This window comes from Apium graveolens, chromosome 11 (genome assembly GCF_009905375.1).
Source record: "Apium graveolens cultivar Ventura chromosome 11, ASM990537v1, whole genome shotgun sequence".
Lineage (NCBI taxonomy): Eukaryota > Viridiplantae > Streptophyta > Magnoliopsida > Apiales > Apiaceae > Apium > Apium graveolens.
Window position 1 is genome coordinate 14,769,796 of NC_133657.1, and position 13,366 is coordinate 14,783,161.

The following is a 13,366-nucleotide window of genomic DNA, read 5'->3' on the forward strand; positions in this document are numbered from 1 at the left end:
CCATGCCTACTTCCATGTCTGTGCCACCTCAATTTCCTAACATGAATGCCATGCCTCCCATGCCTATGAATTCTATGTCTACACAGAATATGAATGCACAGTTTGCTAACATGCCATTTGCACCTAATCCTTATTATGCTGCATTCAGTATGCCACAAATGCCATTTAGCATGCCATACTGGAATAACATGTTTACTAATAGCATGCCATTTCCTGTTAATAATAATATGCATGATAATTTTGTTGTAATGAATGGTTTCAAAGGCTCAACTCAGATGACCAAGGATGAATCTGATGTCCCCAAGTCAAATGAGATAAAGCCTAAGAAACAGAAAAAGAAAGCTAACAAGGCAGGACCCAAGGAAACTTGGGTACCAAAATTAACTTGATTTGATTTTGATGTGTGCAGGGAAATAGAAAGAATATTTGGTACTTGGATAGTGGTTGTTCAAGACACATGACTAGTGATTCTACCCTGCTCACAGAGTTTAAGGAGAGAGCTGGCCCAAGTATTACTTTTGGAAATGACAGCAAGGGTTATACTGTGGGATATGGCTTGATTTCAAAGGATAATGTCATCAGTGAGGAGGTTGCCTTAGTGGATGGTCTCAAACACAATTTGTTGAGTATCAGCCAGCTTTGTGATAAAGGCAACTCAGTAACCTTCAATTCAGAAGCCTGTGTTGTGACTAACAAAAGAAGCAACAAAGTGGTTCTCACTGGTGTGAGAAAAGGAAATGTGTACCTAGCTGATTTTAACTCATCTAATGCAGAATCTATTACTTGTCTTCTCAGTAAAGCAAGTCAGGATGAAAGTTGGATATGGCACAAGAAGCTATCCCATTTAAACTTCAAGACCATGAATGAGCTAGTAAAGAAAGAACTGGTTAGATGCATTCCTCTAGTGGATTTTTCTAAGGATGGACTATATGATGCCTGCCAAAAAGAGAAGCAGATTAAAGCATCATTCAGGAAGAAACTTGATTCAACAATTGAAGAGCCTTTGCAACTGCTTCACATGGATTTGTTTGGACCAGTCAATGTGTTGTCCATCTCAAGGAAAAGATTTTTCCTAGTAATTATAAATGATTTCTCAAAGTTCTCTTGGACATATTTCCTAAAGTCTAAGATGAGGCTAGTGAAATCATCATCAATCAGGAAAGTCAATAATCATCCTGATTTCAAGGTTAGAAGAATCAGGAGTGACAATGGAACTGAGTTCAAGAATTCAGTCATGAGAGCATTTTGTGAGGAAAATGGGATTCTGCATGAATTTTCAGCAGCAAGAACTCCACAACAGAATGGAGTAGTGGAAAGGAAGAACATATCACTTATTGAAGCTGCAAGGACAATGCTTGAAGAATCTAAACTGCCAACCTATTTCTGGTCTGAAGCTGTAAATACTGCATGCTACACTCAGAATATTTCTTTGGTTAATCAAGCTAGATGCTGACTCCCTATCAATTGTTCAAGAACAAGAAGCCAACTCTTAATTTTCTTCATGTCTTTGGCTGCAAGTGCTATATTCTGAGAAATCAAACTAATCAAAATGGAAAGTTTGATGCTAAAGCAGATGAAGGAATTTTTGTTGGATATGCTGTTGGTAAAGCATATAGAGTCTACAATCTAAGAACCAACATTGTTGTTGAATCAATACATGTTGTGTTTGATGATAAAAAGATTGAAGGACTGAAAGATGGAGATTACCATGAGAGCCTCAAATTCGACAATGTGGAGATGGTTAGTGATGACAGTGATGATGAAAGTGATCAAGAAACAGTGTCTAAGGATAATGCAGATAAATCTACTACCAATGAAGCACATAACTCAACATCTGTCGAGTTGCATAATGCTTCATCCATCGGGAGGAAATCTGTGTTATCCGCCGGGAGACAACCAGCTTCATCTGTCGGTACTCAAAATTCACCATTCGTCGGGTTATCAAAAGGAGCAGGAAGTCAAGATAGATGACCTATAGAAAGTTCCCCTTTCTCAAATCAAAGATCCACAAACTCAGGGGGAGTTTCTAACAATCAAAACTCAATTAGACATCAAGACAACAATGAGGTTTCTTCATCTAGAGCTAATCTATCTCAACAAAGAAAATGGACAAAAGATCACCCATTTGAGCTTATTATTGGTGATGTTTCTTCTAGAGTTCAAACAAGGAGAGCAACTCAAGAAGAATGTCTATACAGTAGCTTTCTTTCCAAGGAAGAGACAAAGAAGGTAGAAGAAGTTTTGTTGGATCCTGATTGGATTTTAGCTATGCAGGAGGAGCTAAACCAATTTGAAAGGAATAATGTATGGAAGCTGGTGCCCAAGCCTAAATGAAAGAATCCAATAGACACCAAATGGGTATTCAGAAACAAGATGGATGAAAATGGCATAGTAGTCAGGAACAAAGCTAGATTGGTTGCTAAGGGCTATTGTCAACAAGAAGGAATAGATTTTGATGAAACATTTGCTCCTGTTGCAAGACTTGAAGCCATCAGAATCTTCTTAGCCTATGCAGCCCATGCCAATTTCAAGGTCTATCAAATGGATGTCAAAAGTGCCTTTCTGATTGGAGATTTGGAGGAAGAAGTCTATGTTAGTCAACCTCCTGGTTTTGAAGATCCAAATTTTCCAGAACATGTCTATTATCTTTTGAAAGCACTTTATGGACTGAAGCAAGCACCTAGAGCCTGGTATGACACTTTATCAAAGTTCCTTTTGGAAAATCACTTCACAAGAGGTACTGTAGATAAAACTTTATTTTTCAGAAATGTTAATGGCTCTAGTATACTTGTTCAAATTTATGTAGATGATATTATTTTTGGCTCTACAGATGAGAAACTTTGCAAAAAGTTTGTCAAACTGATGCAAAGTAAGTATGAAATGAGTATGATGGGAGAACTGACATGCTTTCTTGGTTTACAAGTTAAGTAAGTTAGTGATGGAATATTCATTAGTCAAACTAAATACATTTTTGATCTTTTAAAGAAGTTTGATCTAGTGGATTGCACATCTACAAAAACTCCTATGGCCGCTGCAACTAAACTTGAATTAAACACTACGGAAAAGTCTGTGGATATTTCAAGTTATAGAGGCATGGTTGGCTCACTTTTTTACTTAACAGCTAGTAGGCCAGATATAATATTTGCTACATGTTTATGTGCTAGATTTCAGACTGATCCTAGAGAATCTCATTTAATAGCTATTAAGAGAATTTTCAGATATCTCAATGGAACACCAAAACTTGGCATTTGGTACCCTAGAGATTCTGGTTTTGATCTAACTGGTTATTCAGATGCAGATTATGCAGGTTGTAGAATTGATAGAAAAGTACAACAAGAACCTGTCAATTTCTAGGAAACAAGCTTGTGTCCTGGTTCAGTAAAAAGCAAAATTCAGTTTCTACTTCTACAGCTGAAGCTGAATATATTGCTGCTGGTAGTTGTTGTGCACAGATATTATGGATGAAAAATCAATTGCTAGACTATGGTTTGCAAGTTGAGAGGATTCCTATTTTCTGTGATAACATAAGTGCAATTGCCATCACTGAAAATCCAGTACAACATTCAAGGACAAAGCATATAGATATCAAGTACCATTTCATAAGGGAACATGTAATGAATGGTACTGTGGAGCTACATTTTGTTCCAAGTGAGAAGCAGCTTGCAGATATCTTTACCAAGCCACTGGATGAATCCACCTTTTCAAGGTTGGTAAGTGAGTTAGGTATGCTTAATTACTCTTAAATCTATATGAGTTAATTTGCAAGTTGAAATACAGCCAGAAATTTAATTGATCTTTCAGTCTTGGATGAAATTTTGGCTAAGTCAAAATTTACATCTCGACGGATGATCTTTATCTATCGAGTTTGATAATCCGTCGGTATACTATTTGTTAATAAAAATCAATTATTTTTCTGGAATATTTTATGTCTCGGCGGATAATAGTTTATCCTCATCCGTCGAATTGTCCTAATCTCAGCCGTTAATTCCCTATACATTATCCATCGAGTATACTTATAGTTTGTAAGCATAACACGACGGATAATGGGTGGAATTTTTATAGTTTATTTTTAAACGGCTATTTTAGGCAATTTCTATTGGTTACTTTATTTTACTTTATTATTTTTATCAGTTATTTTTTGAGATAGTATAAAAGCTTATTTCATTTCAATTGCTTTTCTTTTATCATTCTCAATTCAACTGCTCTAATTTCATTCTCTCTCAAAGCACTTACTCTTTTTCTCTTCAAGCTCTTATTCTCTAACAATGGCACCTGTTGTAAAGATTATGTCTCAAACTGGGTTCATTTATGAGAAGAACAATTTCACTGCACTAGTGAACAAGGGTATTCAGCATTCGAGTGACTATCACAAGATGATGGACTTTGTGAAAGATTGTAAGCTCAATTATGCCATGCTGGAATCACCCACGATCTTCTGTGAAGTTGTTGAAGAAATATGGACCACTGCTACTTACAACTCTACAGATAAGACCATCACACTAACCATTAAAGGTAAAGAATTCCGTATCAATAGTGATGTGATAAAAGTATGTTTCAAAATTCCTAATGACAATGTAACCTCACCACACACTGACACTGATATAATCAATATGCTTAATTCCATGAACTATGCACTTCCTACTTCTAAACTGAGTGACATTAGGAGAATGGGTCTTAGAAAAGAATGGAGTTTCATGTGTGATGTAGTTACAAAGGTTTTCTCAGGAAAGATCAGTAATTTTGATTCAGTGAATATTTCCATGCTTAACATGCTCTACATGCCAGTTACAGATAAGTATTTTAACTTTAGTGACCTTGTTTTATTTGAGTTAGGTTTTAAACTGGGATAGTTAAATAAAAGAGGTAAGAATATGTATTATGCTAGATTCCTTATGATGTTAGCTAACCACCTTTGTGAAGAGATTGTGCTTGAGAACCCTAATAACAAATTAGATCGTTGGGTTTAAGAGAGAAGGCTCATTGCAGATTTGAACAGGACCAATCATCACAAGGATGTGCCATTGTTCTATTTTCCTGTAATGCAAGCACCTCAGGTAAGTGAGGTAAGTTCATCTATCCCTACAACTATTGCAACCTCAATAATTTCTTTGAGTTCTAGTGTGGTTATGGCAACTGTGTCAATGACCAAACAGTTGCCTACCCAAGCTACCAAAAATGCAATTATTTCAAAATCCAAATCAAAGAAAGCCCCCTCTGGTATCTCTCAAAAGATGCCAGTTGCAAAATCCACTAAAGCCAAAGAGGGGAGTGTGAAGGAGGGTAAGTTAGGTGAGGGAAGGGGTGAACATCAAAGAAACCCCAAGAATAAGGTTGGAGAGTTTAGTGGATCCCAGCCTAGCCACACTACAGTTTCCCAACAAACTGCAGTGCTTAAAAAGGACAACGCTCATTTCTAGCTGCATCCTCCCAAAATGATGCAGTTATTGAACAAAGCTCTCAACCAAGATCACAGGCCAAGAGGGTTAGGGACACAAGCTCACCCAAAACTTATGCCAGAAAGAAGAAATCTTAAACCTTTGGGGATGCACAGGGTACACACACAGTGCAAACTGGTGCAACAGACACAGTCACTGCACCTTCACAAATTCAGTTTGATGTGGCTCCAATAAATAATGAGTCACAGCCAAAATCTCTAGTTATAGAAGCACCTCAAACACCCAACTCACCAACAAATTCTCTGGATGTGGATATGATAAACACATCAATTCCTGATTCCCCTTCTTTAACTCTGTTGGGGAAGCCAAAATCTAGTGCAAGTGAGCATCATTTTTTAGATGATTTGTTGGTTCACTTGCCAATTCTTTCAGGAACTGTTGTATCATCTGTGCCCAAAATAACTTCAATCAGCACAGAGTCAACAATAGTTTTTATTCCCAGCTCATTCATTTCTACTCTCTTGACGGATATTGGTCATCCGTCGAGTAGTGATTGTATCCGACGGATAAGCTTGACAGCAGTTATCCGCCGGATAGCAAAACCACTCACTCGATGGATATCACTCATCCGTCGAGTATCTCTGCACAGCTTCAAACTTCATTTATTTCAAGTGCAGAAGATTTAGTGGTTTTGCAGTCACTCTTAGGATTGAGAGAGAAGAGTGTTTTGAGTGAGAGTCGGGGTTGCTCCCAGGAAAAAGGAGAGGAAATGAGTGAAGCTATGCAATCCATTTCTTCAGTATTGGCAAAAGAGAGTGAGAGGAGTCCCACCTTAGTAGGTGAAGGTGAGGGTGTGAGGGTGGTGAGCCAGGGTGAGACCCTGATGCAACAAAAGAGAGAAAATAAGAGAAATGCTGGTACTAGAGCTATAAGGATAGATGTCATTGCCAGTGAGTCAATGAATGTCCAGGATGCAGACATGGAAGGACTATCTTAGCATCCTAAAGTTGTTATAGATTCCACTTCCCTTGATGCTGAGGCATTTACTCACCCTATTCCAGCTTATAAACTTCTAGTTGAACAGGGCAATGATAATGCAGAAAGGATGTTGAATTTGGTGCATACCACACAGTCTATGATGAGAGCTAAGGATGCCATCACAACTTTGCCTTCTACAGCTGGTGATGTGGACTATGAGACTGGTGGTTCAGCTGATTTCTTTGGAGATGGGAGTGGGGATAGTGAAGATGAATCAATGGACATAGGGGGAGAGGTAGGCTCAAGTTCAAGATCAGGTATGCCATCATGGGCTTTCTCAAAGCACTGTGATGAGCATTAATTCAAGACAACCCTAATCCAGCTAATTAATCAGACAAATACTGCTCTTCAAACCACTACTAATGCCAGCACCAAGAAGCTCCTTCAGGCATATCTAGCCTCCCTACAACTTCAACAAATCCAGGGCTTCCAGCATGCTAGGGATGTAAACACCATGAAGGGTGATATTGAGGAGATGAAGAAGGCCATTTCAGACAAGATAGATTCTAAACTTCCAGAAGCTACAATGCTTGACATCAAGAGGAAATTAAGGAAAAATTCTGATCTGTCAACCAAGATAGATGCCTTGGACATAAGAATGTCAGCCATGGAAGCATCTTTAACTGCCATTCATCTTCATCAAGCCCAACAGACAAATTTACTACAAAAACTGGTGGCTGCTCAAACCCCCTCCTCACCTCAACTTGATGATAACAAAAAAGGGGAGAAAGGACCAAGTGAGGGGGAGAGGCTTCAAATTCAAATCAGTAAAGTAATTGTGCCTTCAATCACTATCTCAAAGCCATCAGTTATAGATAGTATAGATCTGATCAATGCAGCAGCAGCCAACATAAGAGCAGCTGATAAGGAGAAGTTGAGTTTAGTCAACTGGGAGAAGATTGATAAGGAAATACAGAAGAAGTTTGAACTTGTCAAGGAGTCAGTTAAGTCAGCCATCCATCACTCTCAAGTCAAGAAAATTAGTATGAATGAGATGAGCATGAACTATCTGGAAAGAGGACAGCCTTCCTGCATCAAATCTTCAAAGGCTGAAATAATTCTTAAACCAAGGGTGAACTACTCAAAATCATTATTGAAGAACCCCTTGGATACTGTGTATGAGACACCCAAGCCTGATGAAAAGAAGCTTCTGTCAAGATCAATTGCTTTCTACAAAGATCCAGCTGATTTAGCTTCTAAAAGGAGAATTGCCAAGATTTTCAGGAATGGGAAAGAAATTTGTGTGGTGGCTGGACATCCTCAATTTGCTCAAGCAAAGAGAGAAGAAAAGGCTAGATTGAAGCAGGAAAAGAAGCAAGCTGCTCTAGATGCTAAAAAGGCTAAACAGAAGAAAGAGTAAATTGCTATCTTAGCCAAGCTACATGCTGTAAATTCATCACAACAAATTCCTGTTCAGCCATCTGAAATTACTGAATCAAAGAAGCAAGTTGAACAACAGAAGAAATCTCCGAGAATCAAGGAATTGGCTAAAAGAACTAAAAGGAAACTGGATATTGTTGACAAGGAATTGAAAGATCAATTTCCTAAGGAATCCACACCATCTACAACTCAAGCATCAAAGCCCTATGTGGTTTTTGAAGATATCAGGGTGGTAGATCCCTACAGGAATATTCATGGTGAACCTATTGTGCCCAAGCATGAGCCAATAGAATGGGAGAACATACCAATTCCTGACTTCAGTCTACCAATCCTTAGCAATCCAAGAAAAATAAAGTCAAAAGCAGTCAAGAAAGTGAAGCTGTCACCTCTCAAATCCAAATATGTAGTCAAAGCTCAGTCCAAAGTCAATAGAGGAGATTACATGTACTTGTGTGACATCAAAGAATTTTCTGATCTAAACCTCTATCTAGATGAACTAGATGAAGTGAGAGGAATTAATGCATACAGAAACCTACCTGAAAGGTTAGTGTTCAAGTACAAAGGAGGGAAGGAGATTCAGTGGCCACTTCACAGGATCCTTCAAGAAAGCCAAGCTGTACTGATTAAAGTTTATTCATCCTTCAAGAAGAACTTTGGGTTCAACATTACTGCAAGAAGATTGGTATCGAAGAAGATTGAAGAGCTAAGGAGTGTTAGAGCTAAAGATGCACTTCCAAAGACTCTAATTATCCCTTATACAGGGAGAAGAGTGCATCTAAGGCCCTACTGGCTGATGGAGTTCATGGATGACAAAGGTGTGAGAAGATTTTTCAGATTAGAAGACCAATTAAGCATCTCCAGCAATGAGACTCTTTTGGAAATGCAAGGAAAGCTAAATCTCTCAGAATCTGATGAACTGGAATTCCAAAGGCAGCTCCAAAATCAGATTGAAGAAAACAACAGAAAGTTTGGAAAGAGATCCAGACCTTCAAGGAACTAGATAAATCTGCTCAGGCTAGAGGAGCATCTTGAAAATGACTGTGAGCAAAACTTTGTACATTTTGTTATTTGAAGCACTTATCAGTAATATCTACTTTCTTTTTAAAGTTATATTTTTAGGGTGTTTTGTTATCATCAAGTATCTCTTAATTTATGGCTACAATTCCAGTAGACATAAATTGGGGGAGATTGTTGTGTATATGTTGTGTACTTGATGATTTCATGAACAAAACACCTTGGTAGATTTTACTTAGTGAAATTATGTAGCACTCGACGGATAAGATTTATAGTCCCGACGGATGACTCATTATAGTCCCGGCGGATGATGACTTATTATCCATCGAGTGAGTAGCTTATGTAACAATAAGTCTGTAACACATTTCTGCATACACCATTGTATAGATTCTGTAAGTAGTATTCAAGTCATGTTGACTTTAACTATATATGCAAAATAGGTTGATTTATTATACATAGATGATGTCTTGTAATTCTGCATAAATGAAATGAAGTCAAGTGCCAGATTGCTACCCGATGGATAAACTACAATGAAGTCAACGGATGATCAACTAGACAATCCGACGGATGATCAATAACCCGATGGATAATCATGAACCCGACGAATAAAGGATTCAAATATCTGTTGACAGTGACAACACAGTTACATACGTCGAGTGGATATAAATGGAATGTGGTAGCCTATTCAATTGGGTTTTCAAGAACAAAGAAGCATTTCCATTTCCATGCTATTATGAAGATATTCAAAGATGCTGGAATAAAGTAATGAAGTAGCATTATAATAGACTAGATAGTTTTTGTTTTATTATCCTGTCTCATTACTTTGTAATCTTGGTGATATATAAACCAAGAAGTAGCAACTAAGGAACTATCGATCTAAGCAACAAAGCAGAGAAACATTTGTAAGCAGAATTCTTAGCATTTCTCCGTACTCTTAGTTGTTCAATTGTTGTAAGCAGCTGTGAGCATTTTGCACACAGAGTTCTCTCGATATATAAGATATATCTCTGATGGAATCATTCAAATCCACTAGAAAGTTTTTAAAGACTCTTGTTTTTAATTACTTGTGATTTGATTCATTTAAGTAACTATTCCGTATTGTGCTAATCAATTCACACTTATATATATTCATGTTAGAACATTTTTTTTCAAGAAAAAGTTTCAAGAATTTCATTCAACCCCCCTTCTATAATTCTTGTCATATTGTTAAGGGACTAACACTTGCACCATCAGAAACTTGTCGTTCAACAAGTGTTTATGTGATTTAGGAGCTAGCATCAATCTAATGCCCTTATCTATCTTGAAGAAGCTTGGTCTGTCTGATCTGAAACCAACATACATGTCATTGTAACTAGCTGACCGTTCCATCGCTTATCCACGAGGTATAGTGGAGGATGTCTTGGTCAAGGTCGATAAACTCTTCTTCCCTGTTGACTTTGTAATTCTTGATTTCGAGGAAGATAAGAAGATTCCCATTATCTTGGGAAGACCATTCTTGGCTACAGGCTGAACTATGATCGATGTGCAAAAAGGAGAGCTTTCAATGAAGGTTTACGATCAAAAGGTCACTTTTAATGTGTTCAAGAAAATAAAGTTACCCACAGCTAAAGAGGAGTGCTTTAAACTAGAGCAATTGCAGGTTTTGAATGCACCTCAGTGGAAGAGGAAGTTAGATATGCCATTCGATTCTCTTGGGTTAGCAGAGTTAAAACTTTCTGAGGAGCGCTATGAACCATTTATTCAAGAAGCTCCCACACTTGAGCTCAACTGAATGCTAGATCACTTGAGTTATTCATTCTTAGGTGCACCCCATGATAAGGGTTTGGGATATATTTTTGATGATGTAGAGAGTGGCTGGACAGATCTTTCAGTGCCTATAGAGGGTTCTTCTCATGCGCCACAGGTAGTTGATAGGTTTGGTCTTGGTGATGAGCAGTACAGGCGAGTAATTAGGCGCATGGAGGCCATGCACGACATTCACCATCTTTTTGCTGAAGATTTGATACACATTTTCGGTAATATTGTCCGAAACACTGGTGGCGAGGTTGATTGGCCACCTGATCCTCCACCCGAAGAGGGTGACTCTCCTGCTAATTAGGTATGCCGAAAATCCTTATTATTACCTTCAATGAGGACATTAAATATTTTAAGTTTGGGGGTGATAATGTAAGGATTAGTAGTGTGTGTGTCCATATAAATTCATATAGATTCATATTGCATATAGTTCATTCATATTTTTGCATGATTTGTTCATTTAGGACATATTTGTTTATTTTTATGTGATTTCATATAGTTGTATTTGCATGCATATTTAGCATGATCCCTTAAGATGATCTATGATATTTGATAAGTTGATGTTGATTACAGTGTGGTGATGACGAATAGAGGGATGTTTAAGTCTTAATGAATTGATTTGCATGCCATAAACAAATATTTTCACAAAGTCTTATAGGGTTGCTTTTGATCTAGATCATGATCATACTTGTTTGTTGTTGAGATTTAATCACTTGGTTATATTTAGAATTTGTGATATTCTCGTAATGACGTAAAAACACTGATTTTTTTTTATCTGGAGAAAAACTTGGATTTCATTGCTAGTTGTTGTAAGGCTAGGCGTCAAATGGCTAGTAGCCGGCTCATATTTTTATAAGTAGTCTAGGGTTGAATGAGATGGATCGAAACGCACTCATTCAGAAATTGTTGAAAAAAAAAGAAAAAAAAAGTATGTGTTCATGCATAATTGATCAAGAGTGAGCTCTTTAATACTCGATTTATTAAGTTCTAGGGGACTTTGTGCCTAGTGACCTAAGTCTTATATAGTTTGGGATCCGCTAACCTAACGCTTGATATATGGGTATTATTGCATAAGTCTTTTGTGGACCTCATTCATTGCACGGTCAAATAAACATCTTTGCTATGTGTTCAATAATAGTGTGAATCCTTGTATAACTCTAGTAGAAAGGAGGTGTTATGAGTCATAATATGTTTATTGTCTATTCTGTTTATAAACTTTTGATTGTTTCGATGATAGATAAGTTATGGTTATTGATCTAGTATCGAGAGATATCTGTTAAGCATTCCACACACGCACGTTTCTGGTTTGTGAGTTGGGTTGTGGGATTTATTCAAGCTCTGTTTAAAGTCATTGCATTTTTAAAGGCATTGGTTTATTCGTTTGGTTATGGTTATTCAGAGGGGATCGATTGCATTATCATTTAGTTGCATTCACGTAGTTGTATTCATGCATTAGGTTTATTTTGTAGTTTTGAGTCTGTTTATGCTTGAGGACAAGCATCGATTCAAGTTTGGGGGTGTGATAAGTGGATTTTATATCCACTTGGAATGCTTTATTACAAGCATAAATTGGTGTTTTGGACTCAAGTTGTTGGTATTTTGATGTGTTTTTGTGTTATTGCATTTAAGGTATCAGTTATATGAAGAAATGAGCTTTTAAATGAAATATGATAAAAAGTGATCAGAATTGGAATTCAAGGCCATTGTCAAGTTGTAGAGAATCTCAATAGCTTCACGTGGACAGTTGAATCTCCTAATTCTGACGAGTAGAACTCAAGTTATGGCCAAAACAAGATTCATCAGAAATTTTTCCAGACAGGAGCTGAGCGCCCGCCCAGGAGAGCTGAGCGGCCGCCCAGGAGAGCTGAGCGGCCGCCCAGGAGAGCTGAGCGGCCGCCCAGGAGAGCTGAGCGGCCGCCCAGGAGCTGAGCGCCTGCCCAGGAGAGCTGAGCGGCCACCAAGGCGCGGCTGGTCGCTGATTTCGCTGAAAAAGCCTTTTTTAGTGGAATTTGACGATTTTAAGGGTCCAGGTCTACTAGGGGCGTATATATACTTAAAAAAAGGTTTTCATCATCTGGGAAGATTGGGATACCAAGGAGAAGACCTAGAAGCACAGAACAGCTTCGAAAAAGAAGATCTTGTTTTCAACTTATGATTCTTTGAATTAGTTGTAACTTTGGATGCTCGTTTTCGTTCTTATTAAACCTAGATCTCGTTTATTCATACTTTAATCATTATTCAGTTTATTAAGACCTTGTTTTATACCATGCTTTCATTAGAACCCATGGTGACGATGAGTTCAATTATGGGCTAATCGTTATCATGGGATTCTAGTGGATTTACTTATGGATTTCAATAATTAATTTATTTCGATATCTTGGTATGTGGTGATTGTATGATATCCTAGTATTGGTTGTGCTTATTCGTCGTATGTGCGTAGCTAACATATAAGATAGCGTGTTAATCTCTATTGAAGCGACAGTGAATATAGAGGTTTAGAACTTGCCATGCTAGCATAGGTTCATGTATGTGTATGCATGATTCGTAGGTAATTTTAACCATCTTACTTGCCCTATGTAATAATTATGGATAATTTGTGCTTAAACCGTTATGTTGTCAAATTCTATAGACATATAGGGTCTCAATATAATTGGTGTCTATTCAGCTTCTATCTCTTTTGTGGATGTCTGGTAGAATGGTACTCGTGCAACGAAAGTTGGCGTTTATCATTTTCGTGTTATCTG